A 16061-nucleotide genomic window follows, 5' to 3' on the forward strand; every position below is an offset into this window, starting at 1 on the left:
ACATCTTAATATTTCATAATCTGCATCAATTTAAGTAATGATTAAATATTATGAAATACACTGTATTGTATAAAATTATCTTTTTATTTTCAGAGGCACATTAAAACTGGTAGTAATAAAGTGGGCAATAAACCCATGGAATTTATATAGATACAATCCCTTCCAAAAGTATTGGAACAATGAGATCACTTTCATTATTTTTGCTGTAGACTGAAAGCACGTGGGTTTGATTTCAAATGATAAATTTGAGACAAGAGATCAACATTTCAGCTTTTATTTCCAGGTTTTTACATCTGGACCTGATACACAACTTAGAAGATAGCAGCTTTTGTTAGAACCCAGCCATTTTTCATGTGAGAAAAAGTATTGGAACAAATGACTGGCAGGTGTGTTTAGTTGCCCTGGTGTGTCCTATTACATTGATTAATAAAACAATAAATAGCGCTCCATGTCTACGTTCAGTTTCAGATTTGGGTTTTGCCTGTGCAGACTGCATCTATAGTTAGAGGTGTGACAAACATGAAAACCAAAGAGTTGTGAAAACAGTGAAAACCAAGCAATTGTGAAGCTGAGAGAAGATGGAAAATCAATCACAGCCATTGAACAAATATTGACCACAGCCAGTACAACCATTTGGAATGTCCTGAAGAAGAAAGAAACTACTGTTGTAACAGATGTCAGATGGGTAGACCAATGAAAACAGCAGCAGCTGTTGACAGAAACATTGTGAGAACTGTAACGAAAGACTCTAAAACAACTGTTAGTGACATCAGCAACAACCTCCAGAGAGCAAAAATGAAGGTATCATAATCTGTTTGCAGAAGACTTCATGAACAGAAGTACAGAGGCTGTTGTTACACGTGCACAGTGATGACAACTGTCCATCCAGGTGCCAGTGACTTTGAATGCACATAAACATTCTGCAAATACAGAAGAAATACAGTTTCTGATGAGTATTAGCTCTCGTTGCTGCTATCTTGACTACTCTCATGTTTACTACTGGCCTTACTTCCTTGTACGCCGGGAAAACAGCACCAATCTCTCACATTACAGAGCCAATATTAACTGATGAAAATGGGTATCGCCCGACAATTACTTAGGAAGAAGCAGGTAAGTTTTCCCTATTTTTAAGTGTGACACAAGGCCTTTCAAATTTTATTAGTACAAAAATTATTGTGGTGGGACCAAACTAATTAGAAGAACTACTAATTCTGGACATCATATGAACTATTAAGATGTCCAGGGTGCCACACTACACCAGAAGATGCAAACCACTCCTGAGCAAGAAGAATAGGAAGGCCATGCTGGAATTTGCCAAAAAGTACAGAGATGAGTCCCAAAAAGTCTGGGAGAAAGTTTTATGGATGATGAGAAAAAATGAATCTTTACCAAGGGGATGGAAAGGCTGAAGTTTGGAGAAAGAAAGAATCTGCTCATGATCCCAAACATACAAGCTCATCTATGAAATACAATGGAGGTAATGTCATGGCTTAGGTTTGCATGGCTTATTCTGGGATGGCTCATTAATCTTTATTGATGATGTAACACATGATGGCAGCAGCAAAATGAACTCAGAAGTCTACAGAAACATTTTGTCTGCCAATTTAAAGGAAGATGCAACCACACTGATTGGTAAATGCTTCATCGTGCAGCAAGATAATGACCCAAAACACACTCCCAAGACAACAAAGGAGTTCATCAGGGGCAAGAAGTGGAAGGTTTTAGACTGTCCAAGTCAATCTCTAGACTTAAAACTTGTAGAGCTGCATTTTACCTGATAAAGAGGAGACTGAAGGGAGTAACCCACAAAAACAAACAACAACTGAAAGAGGCTGTTGTGAAAGCCTGGAAAAGCATCACAAAAGAAGAATGCAAAAGTTTGGTGATGTCAGTGGGTCACAGGCTTGATTCAGTTATTGCAAGCAAAGGATTTGAAACTAAATATTAAGTCTTATTCACTTTAATCTGTTCTAAGTGTATCTGTTCCAATATTTTTGCTCACCTAAAAATGTGGTGTTCCGTTACAAATAATGCTATCTTCTAAGTTGTGTATCAGATCCAGATGTAAATACCTGGAAATAAAAGCTGAAATGTTGATCTCTTGTCTCATATTCATCATTTGATGTCAAACCCAAATGATTTCAGTCTACAGCAAAAATAAAGGAATTGGCCTCACTCTTCCAATACTTTTAGAAGGGATTGTACATACAGGATTCACAGTATGACCACTATAAACAGTATGAACAATGTGTAGGACATGAGATGGAACTTATATGCAGTACAGACACAGTATGAACGCTATAAACAGTGAATATGGGATGAGGATGATTTCTTTTGTTGATCTGTGATTTTCATGTTTTCTTTCAAAAAGAATACAGATGAAATAACTGTAATTCAGAGTGAAGCTGAGGTCAAAGGTCATAAAAGAAACTTTTCTTATTATGTGACATAAGTCAGATGATCTGACTATTTGAAAAATAAATAAATAGGCAGAGTTTATATGAGATAATGACATAGAACCACAATGTTATGTAACTTACATCAAGACAGATATTATTGTCAGTAGCTCATCTTGCTTTGTGTGTGTGTGTGTGTGTGTGTGTGTGTGTGTGTGTGTGTGTGTGTGTGTGTGTGTGTGTGTGTGTGTGTGTGTGTGTATGTATGTGTGTGTGTTCAGTGAACTGTATCAGTCAGTTCACTTTCTGGTCACTCTGACTGAGGGAGGTTTTTGTACGACGCTTTTTCACTGTGTGAACGACCACTGACTGTTGATGTAGAATTCACCCATACAGTAATAAACTGCAGCATCTTCTGTCTTCTGTCGTTGCTTTCATCAACATTGTGACTGGTCTTACAGCTGATGGTGACAGAACCTCCCAGAGCAGAGCTCACTGCTCCAGACTGAGTCACTGTGGTCTGTCCTCTGGACTCTGAGGATACAGAGACACAAACAGAAAGCAGCATCATGGTTCTGTGGGCTTCATTTCAGAGGGATGGATGTTGATAGAGGAGAGGAGTCTGATTCTCTGGACTTTACCTGTGAAGCAGCAGCAGAGGAGAGTCCAGATGAGGATGCAGATCAGAGTCATGTTTTTGATGAGGAGGATTTCTGTGTCTTCTGTTGTCATGGAGGACAGCTGTCAGTCCTCCAGAGTTCAAGTGTCAGGATTATAAAGTCTCCCAGAGCAGTGGAGCATGGAGCTGCTGATGCAAAGTGGTTCTCTATGGAAATGTCTGACTGACTCCAGCAGAGACTTGGATCACTGTGATGATGCTGATTATCAATGGATCAGTCACTTGATCAGATAATTAATGGGAAAGTTTTGGATAAATTTTTACATAAATATTAGACATTAAATTCTCTGTACAGATATGATTTCTTCTGTGTATTATGAACGATTCATGTTTTTTGAAACGCTTTTTTACAGTTCTATCAGAACATCAACACAAAATATCTGCAGAATTCAAGTATAGATTAACAAAAATAATGTAAATTTTCAAAATAAAAATGTAATCTCTGGTCACTTGTATTCACTGTGTGATTTCCAGTTTTGATATCAGCTGAAAAATGATACAAACAGCAAATCCTGCAGTTAAGTTTGTTTGTTTCAGAGTCAGAGAGCCGTGTCTCTCTACAGTCAGAGGTTTTTGTACGACGCCTCAATCAGGTTGTATCACTGTGTAGGACTTTTGGTGGAGGAACCAGACTGGATGTTGGAAGTAAGTTAAATCTAAAGTTGCTTTAATTTAGGTGATTTTCTTCTTTTCTTGTCTATACTCTTCTATTCATTGTGGCAGGAAAAAATAAACTTCATGTTAATGTTAAATTTGCTAATAAATACTTTGCAGTAGGAGACAAAGTTTATTTTTAAGATGTAAATTTGAAAAAATTATTACAATGAATCTAAAACGTCAGCATGGTCCAGAGACAAATCACTTTTTCTATTTCAGTGATTGAATGTAGAGGGTTTGTAGGTTTAGTTCAGTCTGACAGTCAGAGAGCCGTGTCTCTCTACAGTCAGAGGTTTTTGTACGACGCCTCAATCAGGTTGTATCACTGTGGTGGACTTTTGGTGGAGGAACCAGACTGGATGTTGGAAGTAAGTTTATACTGTATTTAATACTAAATATGTTATTGTAAAAAAAAAAAAAAAACTTGTTTAAAAACCATTTTTGATGGTTTGAAGGAGATAAAAGTGGATTTTTTAAAATGAAAATCATATTTAGTATTAATATTTTTATTTCTCTTCATGGAGGTTAACTCAGATCAGCTTTTCAAACTTCATGTCCACATTTCATTTTATCGCACAATTTAATGATTTAAAATCTAGAAAACATAAAACTTTATTCCTGCTATGACTACAATGATGAACGATTCAAAGAACTGAAACATAACTAGACCATTTCAAACTCAGCTTGAAATCAATTAAATGATGATCAATATACAGAACATTTTACATTTGTGAGGTGTTTATCTTTACTTGTTCTACTAAATATTTCAAAGTATTGTTTAGTTCAGACTTTTGGTGACTGTAATTAAAACTATTATTGTAAAAGTTTTCACATTTACTTGTTTTATTTCCAGAGCAGTTTGACATATTTCAGATAAAACTGTGAGATGATTCTCTCTGAGCTGATTTACATGAGAGCTTTCTTAAAGGGAACTGAAACAATGTGTGAGTGAGTGACTGCTGGAGCAGAAAAAGCATCTGACAGAAACTCCTTCAAGGACTAAACCAACCGTCTCACAGTTGGCAACTACAGCTGGAGCAGCACCCTGAGGCTCCCTGCAGACCAGTGGAGGAAGGTGGTCTCTGTGAGCTGTGAGGCCACCCAGGGCTCCCAGACTCCATTCTCAGAGACACTGAGGAGAGACCAGTGTTCCCAGTCCTGACTCACTCACTGGGATTCTCATACTGGTCTGACTCTTTTACTGCTCTCTGTTTGCTCTCTATAATTCTCTCTTTTATATCTTTTTCTTTTAATTATTTTTCTCAAACTAAACAAACATTTTAACAGTCATACAAACAGTTCATGTTTTCATGCAATAAAGCCTTTTGTCTTCAAATTAAGTGTTTCACAGTCTGTTTAATCAAAAATCTTAGTGTTTCATAATCTACATAAATTTAAGTAATGATGAAATAACATGAAATACACTGTATTGTATAACATTATCTTTTTATTTTCAGAGGCACATTAAAATTGGTAGTAATAAACTGGGCAATATCTCAAAGAATTTATATAGATACAATCCCCTCCAAAAGCATTGAAACAGTAAGGTCACTCATTATGTTTTGCTGGAGACTGAAAGCATGTGGGTTTGATTTTAAACGATGAATTTGAGACAAGAGATCAACATTTCAGCTTTTATTTCCTGAAATTTACATCTGGATCTGATACAATACTTAGAAGATAACACCTTTTGTTTGAACCCAGCCATTTTTCATGTGAGAAAAAGTATTGGAACAACTGACTGGCAGGTGTGTTTAGTTGCCCTGGTGTGTCCTATTACATTGATTATTCAAACAATAAATAGCGCTCCATGTCTACGTTCAGTTTCAGATTTGGGTTTTGCCTGTGCAGACTGCATCTATAGTTAGAGGTGTGACAAACATGAAAACCTCTATGGGTGGAAAAACAAGCAATTGTGAAGCTGAGAGAAGATGGAAAATCAATCACAGCCATTGAACAAACATTGACCACAGCCAGTACAACCATTTGGAATGTCCTGAAGAAGAAAGAAACTACTGTTGTAACAGATGTCAAATGGGTAGACTCGTGAAAACAGCAGCAGCTGTTGACAGAAACATTGTGAGAACTGTAACGAAAGACTCTAAAACAACTGTTAGTGACATCAGCAACAACCTCCAGAGGGCAGGAATGAAGGTATCATAATCTGTTTGCAGAAGACTTCATGAACAGAAGTAGAATAACAGCCAAATATTGTAACATCATGTAACTACTGTCCTGAATCAAAATAAACACACAATAACAAGACATGACACATGCAGCCTGAACAACTCCATATTTCAGATGCTTACACCATCAGGTCACTCTTATATCTGCTGCTGGACACAATATTTATCTGTTTCATATCTCATGTTAATTATTTATACTGACTGTGCATTAACAGTTTTTGACCTGACAATTGCCACCAAACACAATGTATATATATACAAAATGAATTACCACAATTATAACTGCTTAATATTAGACCAGTTACTGAACACAACATATGCAAAACAACTGCTACCCTAGCGATGGGTTATATAATATACTCTTACAAACTTCTAAACTGAATCTTGATGCACATGAAAACAATGAAAGTGTTTGTTATGGTCACCCGCTTTACCGTGCATTGCCACTATGCATTGTTTATTGTCATGAGGCTACAGCTACAGCGTGCTGACGGGCCAATATTGGCAGCCGATACTAGCGATAGTTAGCGTCCTTCTTTACTGACATTTATCACAGAGTAAACATAAAAGGCGGCGCCACAAATTTAAGATAAATGTAACATAAATATATATATATATATGACACTTGTGCACTTTCCTCGCCTGCAAATGCAGAAGAAATACAGTTTCTGATGAGTATTGGCTCTCTTTGCTGCTATCTTGACTACTCTCATGTTTACTGTTAACTTCCTTGTATGCCAGGAAAACAGCACCAATCTCTCAATCTCTTACAGAGCCAAAACTAACTACTGATGAAAATGAGTGTCGCCCTACAATTACTTAGGATTATTTTTAGGTGTGACACAAGGCATTTCAAATTCTATTAATGCAAAAAATAATAGTGGTGGGACCAAAAAATTAGAAGAACTACTAATTCTGGACATCATATGAACTATTAAGATGTCCAGGGTGCCACACTACACCAGAAGATGCAAACCACTCATGAGCAAGAAGAATAGGAAGGCCATGCTGGAATTTGCCAAAAAGTACAGAGATGAGTCCCAAAAAAATCAGGGACAAAGTTTTATGGACTGATGAGAAGAAGATGAACCTTTACCAAGGGGATGGAAAGGCTGAAGTTTGGAGAAAGAAAGAATCTACTCATGATCCCAAACATACAAGCTCATCTATGAAACACAATGGAGGTAATGTCATGGCTTAGGTTTGCATGGCTTATTCTGGGCTCATTAATCTTTATTGATGATGTAACACATGATGGCAGCAGAAAAATGAACTCAGAAGTCTACAGAAACATTTTGTCTGCCAATTTAAAGGAAGATGCAACCACACTGATTGGTAAATGCTTCATCATGCAGCAAGATAATGACCCAAAACACACTCCCAAGACAGCAAAGGTGTTCATCAGGGGCAAGAAGTGGAAGGTTTTAGACTGTCCAAGTCAATCTCTAGACTTAAACCCAATAGTACTGCATTTTACCTGCTAAAGAGGAGACTGAAGGGAGTAACCCCCAAAACAAACAACTGAAAGAGGCTGTTGTGAAAATCTGGAAAAGCATCACAAAAGAAGAACGCATAAGTTTAGTGATGTCAGTAGGTCACAGGCTTGATTCAGTTATTGCAAGCAAAGGATCTGAAACTAAATATTAAGTCTTATTCACTTTAATCTGTTTTAAGTGTATCTGTTCCAATATTTTTGCTCACCTAAAAATGTGGTGTTCCGTTACAAATAATGCCATCTTCTAAGTTGTGTATCAGATCCAGATGTAAATACCTGGAAATAAAAGCTGAAATGTTGATCTCTTGTCTCATATTCATCATTTGATGTCAAACCCAAATGTTTTCAGTCTCCAGCAAAAATATGTTATGATCCCTGCTCCGGCCCCTGCCCTTCCTTCTCCTTCTCCTTCTTTTCCTCCTTCTCCCTCATCTATAATCTTGTCTCTCTCTCTCCTTGTCTTGTCCCTCTGGCTCCCTTTGTTTGCACCTGTTGGTCTCTGCGTCTGTCTGTCTCCTTTGGTCTCTCTCACTTACTCTCCTGCATTACCTGTCTGCATTCTGCAGATTGCTGTGACAAGAATCGACTGCAGTAATCAAGCCCTTCAACTCACCTGCGTACAATCACACCTTCAGGTATTTAAGCTCTGTTCATTCATTCACTCTCGACTGGACCATAGATTCACATTCCTTCATAGACTCTGATCCCCTCCTGGATTCTGTTCCCACTGTGGCCCCCCCCCCCCCCCCCCCCGATTGTGATTTGTTTAGCTGTCGGTTTGTTAAGTTAGTTCTGAGTAGGTTTGATGTAGTTTCCCCCTTTTTTTAGTTGTTAATTTTTGTAGAAAGTTGGTATTGGTTTTCCCCACAATCCAGTTTCCCTTTTGAGTTGTCGTAGTTCTTGTGTTGTTTAATAACACCTGTCCCTATTTTCCTCTTGTCTGCCCGCTTCTGTGTTCTGCGCTTGGGTTCTCCGATTCCCCCATTACAAAATAAAGGAATTGGCCTCACTCTTCCAATACTTTCAGAAGGGATTGTACATACAGGATTCACAGTATGACCACTATAAACAGTATGAACAATGTATAGGACATGAGATGGAGCTTATATGCAGTATAGACACAGTATGAATGCTATAAACAGTGAATATGGGATGAGGATGGAGATACATGCAGTTTATACACAGTAGGAAGTCTGGGGTCAACATGAAAGGGGATTTGTTGGGGGAAGTGCTGGCGGTCCATGGAAAATGGAGGAGGGGATGTGGAGGGGGTGGGGAGTGTTTGGGGTGTCACCATGATGCAGAGGTCAGTAAAGTGAGAGCTGAGGGGAGGAAGCTGTTCCTGAGTCTGCTGGTCCTGGAGCAGAGATTTCTGTAGAACCTCCAAGATGGGAGGACGACCAACAGACTGTTTCCAGGATGGCAGGTGTTCCTGATGGTGCTGCTCCACAGGCACCAATGGTGATGCACAGTCTCTTGGAGTACTGATGACACATTGGACAGTTTTCATCTCCCTCTGTCGAGCTCTCCAGTCTGAAACAGAGCAGTTACAGTACCAGACTGTAATGCAGCTGGTCAGGATGCTCTGGATGGTCCATTGGTAGAAGTTCACCAGGATCGTTGCAGACAAGTTGATTTTTCTCAGTCTCGTCCGGAAGAAGAGGCTCATCTATAGTGGCAAATATACTCCAGTTAGTGTGTTGAAACCAGAGTTGTAGTGCAGAACCAGCTTCCTCTGCCATCATCTTAATTCTTATTACTGCTGGTTTCACACTTTAGTTAAGTATTGAGTACTTGGGGAGTAGGTACACTAATATCTGTTTTAGTTAACATGACTATTTAGACCCATTTTAAGTCCATTTCAGTGGTCAATCATGCAGCTTTCTGCTCTTACAGGCAATGAAATTTGAAATAGATCTCATGAAATTTCTTTTGTAGTTGATTCCTAGCTAGAAATTGTTTTGACCATGTGAATTTGTAAATCTAAAACAGAACAATATTGATTATCATATTTAGAAATGAAAAGCAGGTTATCATGTGCTTCAAGTGAACATGAATTTGATCTTGTATTTGAAACTATATGACATAATATCACATCAACTTTCCTATGAAGAAAAGAAACATCCATAAACAGTGACATTTCATTGTGAACTGTGTGATTTCATCAAACCGAAGACGATCTTGTGATTTGACTGAAAGCATGAATATAATTCTCTCTTGTCTTGTCATTACATGTCATCAGTTAGTGGATGAACATTGTGAAGACATTTGTTTGATGTAGTAAAAAATGAGCTTGTGTTCTGAGTGAATCTGATTTTCGAGAAGGACATCAGAGTTGGTATATAGACTTTTGCATGTATCCACTTGTGTCTATTGCTATTTAAAGATTCCTATTCCTATCCTACTTTTGAACTCTATGGAATGCAACTCCACATGTTTAAGATAATTTTTTTTTGAGGTTTTAGGGATGGATAGATTTTATTGTGCTAGTGGTGGAGATTTCTTTTGTTGATCTGTGATTTTCATGTTTTCTTTAAAAAGAATAGAGATGAATCCAGAGTGAAGCTGAGGTCAAAGGTCATTAAAGAAACTTTTCTTATTCTGTGACCCAAGTCAGATCCTCTGATTGTTTGTAAAGTAAATACATAAGCAAAATTCATATGAGATAATGACACGGAACCTACAATGTTACATGAAGAGATGGTGAGAAGCTGTGATGGAGAAAGTTATGTACTTACATGAAGGCAGAGAATTTATTGTAAGTAGCTCGTCTTGATTCGTGTGTGTGTGCGGGTGTGTGTGTGTTATTTGATTATCTGCTCCTAGGATCAACATGATCTGGATGACTGAGAATCTGCACAGAGATAAAGTGAGAATTAGATTAAAAGTTAGGATTAGTTAAAATTCAAATTTGGTTAGAAGTAGGATCATGTTCAAGTGTGTGTGTGTGTTTGTGCGTTATCTGATCCATGGTGATGTTTCAGCTCCTCCACGGTGGGACGGTCCTCTGGGAATTTAGCCAAACAAATTTGCAAGAAATCTCTGCAATTTGGAGAGAGATTAGGTTAAAGTTAGGATTAGATAATGTTAGAATTTGGCTGAAATTAGGATCAGGTGAAGGTGTGTGTGTGTTTGTGTGTTATCTGATTACCTGTTCCTAGGATCACCATGGTCTGGATGACTGAGAATCTACACAGACAAAGTGAGAATAAGGTTAGAAATAGTTAAAATTTGAATTTGGTTAAAATTAGGATTATGTAAAGGTGTGTGTGTGTGGTGTATGTTATCTGATCCATGGGGATGTTTCAGCTTCTCCAGGTTGGACGGTCCTCTGGGAATTCAAACAAACACATTTGCAAGAAGTCTCTGCAATTTGAAAAAGAGATTAGATTAAATTAGTATTAGATTAAAGTAACAATTTCTCTGAAATTAGAATTATGGAAAGGTGTTCATGTGTTTGCGTGTTATCTGATTATCTGCTCCTTGGATCCCTGTGACCTTAAGGACTGAGAATCTACAAAGACATAAAGTGAGAGTTAGATCAATGTTTGGATTAGATAGGATTGAATTTGGTTGAAGTTAGGATGATGTTCAAGTGTGGGTGTGTGTTTGTGCGTTATCTGACCCATGGTGATGTTTCAGCTCCTCCACAGTGGGATGGTCCTCTGGGAATTTAGCCAAACAAATTTGCAAGAAATCTCTGCAATTTGGAGAGAGATTAGGTTAAAGTTAGGATTAGATAATGTTAGAATTTGGCTGAAATTAGGATCAGGTGGGAGGTGTGTGTGTGTTTGTGTGTTATCTGATTATCTGCTGCTAGGATCACCAAGGTCTGGATGAATGAGAATCTACAAAGACATTAAGTGAGAAATAGATTAAAGTTAGGATTAGTTGAAATTTGAATTTGGTTAAAGTTAGGATCAACTTAAGGTGACCTTGAACCTGGAGGAGAACCTGGAGGAGAACAACAGGAGGAGCGACCGGGGCGCAGAACGTGGAGGAGAACGACAGGAGTGGCCACCTGTGCGCAGAATCTGGAGGAGAACCTGGAGGAGAACGACAGGAGGAGCGACCTGGGCACAGAATCTGGAGGAGAACCTGGAGGAGAACGACAGGAGGAGCGACCTGGGGGCAGAACTTGGAGGAGAACCTGGAGGAGAACGACAGGAGGAGCAACCTGGGCAAAGAACGTGGAGGAGAACGATAGGACGGGCCACCTGTGCGCAGAATCTGGAGGAGAACCTGGAGGAGAACGACAGGAGGAGCCACCCGGGGGCAGAACTTGGAGGAGAACCTGGAGGAGAACGACAGGAGGAGCGACCTGGGCACAAAACTTGGAGGAGAACCTGGAGGAGAACGACAGGAGGAGCGACCTGGGCACAGAACGTGGAGGAGAATGACAGGAGGAGCGACCTGGGCACAGAACTTGGAGGAGAACCTGGAGGAGAACGACAGGAGGAGCCACCTGGGGGCAGAACTTGGAGGAGAACCTGGAGGAGAACGACAGGAGGAGCCACCTGGGGGCAGAACTTGGAGGAGAACCTGGAGGAGAACGACAGGAGGAGAAACCTGGGCACAGAACGTGAAGGAGAACGATAGGACGGGCCACTTGTGCGCAGAATCTGGAGGAGAACCTGGAGAAGGACGACAGGAGGAGCGACTTGGGCACAGAACTTGGAGGAGAACGTGGAGGAGAACGACAGGAGGAGCAACCTGGGCACAGAACGTGGAGGAGAACGATAGGACGGGCCACCTGTGCGCAGATCCTGGAGGAGAACCTGGAGGAGAACGACAGGAGGAGCCACCTGGGGGCAGAACTTGGAGGAGAACCTGGAGGAGAACGACAGGAGGAGCGACCTGGGCACAGAACTTGGAGGAGAACGTGGAGGAGAACGACAGGAGGAGCAACCTGGGCACAGAACGTAGAGGAGAACGATAGGACGGGCCACCTGTGCCCAGATCCTGGAGGAGAACCTGGAGGAGAACGACAGGAGGAGCCACCTGGGGGCAGAACTTGGAGGAGAACCTGGAGGAGAACGACAGGAGGAGCAACCTGGGCACAGAACGTGGAGGAGAACGATAGGACGGGCCACCTGTGCGAAGAATCTGGAGGAGAACATGGAGGAGACCAACAGGAGGAGCCACCCGGGGGCAGAACTTGGAGGAGAACCTGGAGGAGAACGACAGGAGGAGCGACCTGGGCACAAAACTTGGAGGAGAACCTGGAGGAGAACGACAGGAGGAGCGACCTGGGCACAGAACGTGGAGGAGAACGACAGGAGGAGCGACCTGGGCACAGAACTTGGAGGAGAACCTGGAGGAGAACGAAAGGAGGAGCCACCTGGGGGCAGAACTTGGAGGAGAACCTGGAGGAGAACGACAGGAGAAGCCACCTGGGGGCAGAACTTGGAGGAGAACCTGGAGGAGAACGACAGGAGGAGCAACCTGGGCACAGAACGTGGAGGAGAACGATAGGACGGGCCACTTGTGCGCAGAATCTGGAGGAGAACCTGGAGGAGAACGACAGAAGGAGCGACCTGGGCACAGAACTTGGAGGAGAACGTGGAGGAGAACGACAGGAGGAGCAACCTGGGCACAGAACGTGGAGGAGAACGATAGGACGGGCCACCTGTGCGCAGATCCTGGAGGAGAACCTGGAGGAGAACGACAGGAGGAGCCACCTGGGGGCAGAACTTGGAGGAGAACCTGGAGGAGAACGACAGGAGGAGCGACCTGGGCACAGAACTTGGAGGAGAACGTGGAGGAGAACGACAGGAGGAGCAACCTGGGCACAGAACGTGGAGGAGAACGATAGGACGGGCCACCTGTGCCCAGATCCTGGAGGAGAACCTGGAGGAGAACGACAGAAGGAGCCACCTGGGGGCAGAACTTGGAGGAGAACCTGGAGGAGAACGACAGGAGGAGCAACCTGGGCACAGAACGTGGAGGAGAACGATAGGACGGGCCACCTGTGCGAAGAATCTGGAGGAGAACATGGAGGAGACCAACAGGAGGAGCCACCCGGGGGAAGAACTTGGAGGAGAACCTGGAGGAGAACGACAGGAGGAGCGACCTGGGCACAAAACTTGGAGGAGAACCTGGAGGAGAACGACAGGAGGAGCGACCTGGGCACAGAACGTGGAGGAGAACGACAGGAGGAGCGACCTGGGCACAAAACTTGGAGGAGAACCTGGAGGAGAACGAAAGGAGGAGCCACCTGGGGGCAGAACTTGGAGGAGAACCTGGAGGAGAACGACAGGAGGAGCCACCCGGGGGCAGAACTTGGAGTAGAACCTGGAGGAGAACGACAGGAGGAGCGACCTGGGCACAAAACTTGGAGGAGAACCTGGAGGAGAACGACAGGAGGAGCAACCTGGGAAAAGAACGTGGAGGAGAACGACAGGAGGGGCCGCCTGTGCGCAGATCCTGGAGGACAACCTGGAGGAGAACGAAAGGAGGAGCCACCTGGGGGCAGAACTTGGAGGAGAGCCTGGAGGAGAACAACAGGAGGAGCAACCTGGGGGCAGAACTTGGAGGAGAACCTGGAGGAGAACGACAGGAGGAGCAACCTGGGCACAGAAGGTGGAGGAGAACGACAGGAGTGACCACCTGTGCGCAGATCCTGGAGGAGAACCTGGAGGAGAACGACAGGAGGAGCGACCTGGGCAAAGAACTTGGAGGAGAACCTGGAGGAGAACGACAGGAGGAGCGACCTGGGCAAAGAACTTGGAGGAGAACCTGGAGGAGAACGACAGGAGGAGTGACCTGGGCACAGAACGTGGAGGAGAATGACAGGAGTGGCCACCTGTGCGCAGATCCTGGAGGAGAACCTGGAGGAGAACGACAGGAGGAGCCACCTGGGGGCAGAACTTGGAGGAGAACCTGGAGGAGAACGACAGGAGGAGCAACCTGGGCTCAGAACGTGGAGGAGAACGATAGGACGGGCCACCTGTGCGCAGAATCTGGAGGAGAACCTGGAGGAGAACGACAGGAGGAGCTACCTGGGCACAAAACTTGGAGGAGAACCTGGAGGAGAACGACAGGAGGAGCGACCTGGGCACAGAACGTGTAGGAGAACGACAGGAGGAGCGACCTGGGCACAGAACTTGGAGGAAAACCTGGAGGAGAACGACAGGAGGAGCCACCTGGGGGCAGAACTTGGAGGAGAAACTGGAGGAGAAGGACAGGAGGAGCCAGCTGGGGGCAGAACTTGGAGGAGAACCTGGAGGAGAACGACAGGAGGAGCAACCTGGGCACAGAACGTGGAGGAGAACGATAGGACGGGCCACTTGTGCGCAGAATCTGGAGGAGAACCTGGAGGAGAACGACAGAAGGAGCGACCTGGGCACAGAACTTGGAGGAGAACGTGGAGGAGAACGACAGGAGGAGCGACCTGGGCACAGAACGTGGAGGAGAACGATAGGACGGGCCACCTGTGCGCAGATCCTGGAGGAGAACCTGGAGGAGAACGACAGGAGGAGCCACCTGGGGGCAGAACTTGGAGGAGAACCTGGAGGAGAACGACAGGAGGAGCGACCTGGGCACAGAACTTGGAGGAGAACGTGGAGGAGAACGACAGGAGGAGCAACCTGGGCACAGAACGTGGAGGAGAACGATAGGACGGGCCACCTGTGCCCAGATCCTGGAGGAGAACCTGGAGGAGAACGACAGGAGGAGCCACCTGGGGGAGGAACTTGGAGGAGAACCTGGAGTAGAACGACAGGAGGAGCGACCTGGGCACAGAACTTGGAGGAGAACGTGGAGGAGAACGACAGGAGGAGCAACCTGGGCACAGAACGTGGAGGAGAACGATAGGACGGGCCACCTGTGCCCAGATCCTGGAGGAGAACCTGGAGGAGAACGACAGGAGGAGCCACCTGGGGGCAGAACTTGGAGGAGAACCTGGAGGAGAACGACAGGAGGAGCCACCCGGGGGCAGAACTTGGAGTAGAACCTGGAGGAGAACGACAGGAGGAGCGACCTGGGCACAAAACTTGGAGGAGAACCTGGAGGAGAACGACAGGAGGAGCAACCTGGGAACAGAACGTGGAGGAGAACGACAGGAGGGGCCGCCTGTGCGCAGATCCTGGAGGACAACCTGGAGGAGAACGAAAGGAGGAGCCACCTGGGGGCAGAACTTGGAGGAGAACCTGGAGGAGAACGACAGGAGGAGCAACCTGGGCACAGAACGTGGAGGAGAACGATAGGACGGGCCACCTGTGCGAAGAATCTGGAGGAGAACATGGAGGAGACCAACAGGAGGAGCCACCCGGGGGCAGAACTTGGAGGAGAACCTGGAGGAGAACGACAGGAGGAGCGACCTGGGCACAAAACTTGGAGGAGAACCTGGAGGAGAACGACAGGAGGAGCGACCTGGGCACAGAACGTGGAGGAGAACGACAGGAGGAGCGACCTGGGCACAGAACTTGGAGGAGAACCTGGAGGAGAACGAAAGGAGGAGCCACCTGGGGGCAGAACTTGGAGGAGAACCTGGAGGAGAACGACAGGAGGAGCCACCTGGGGGCAGAACTTGGAGGAGAACCTGGAGGAGAACGACAGGAGGAGCAACCTGGGCACAGAACGTGGAGGAGAACGAGAGGACGGGCCACTTGTGCGCAGAATCTGGAGGAGAACCTGGAGGACAACGA

The sequence above is a fragment of the Amphiprion ocellaris genome, chromosome 1 (assembly GCF_022539595.1).
Source record: "Amphiprion ocellaris isolate individual 3 ecotype Okinawa chromosome 1, ASM2253959v1, whole genome shotgun sequence".
NCBI lineage: Eukaryota > Metazoa > Chordata > Actinopteri > Pomacentridae > Amphiprion > Amphiprion ocellaris.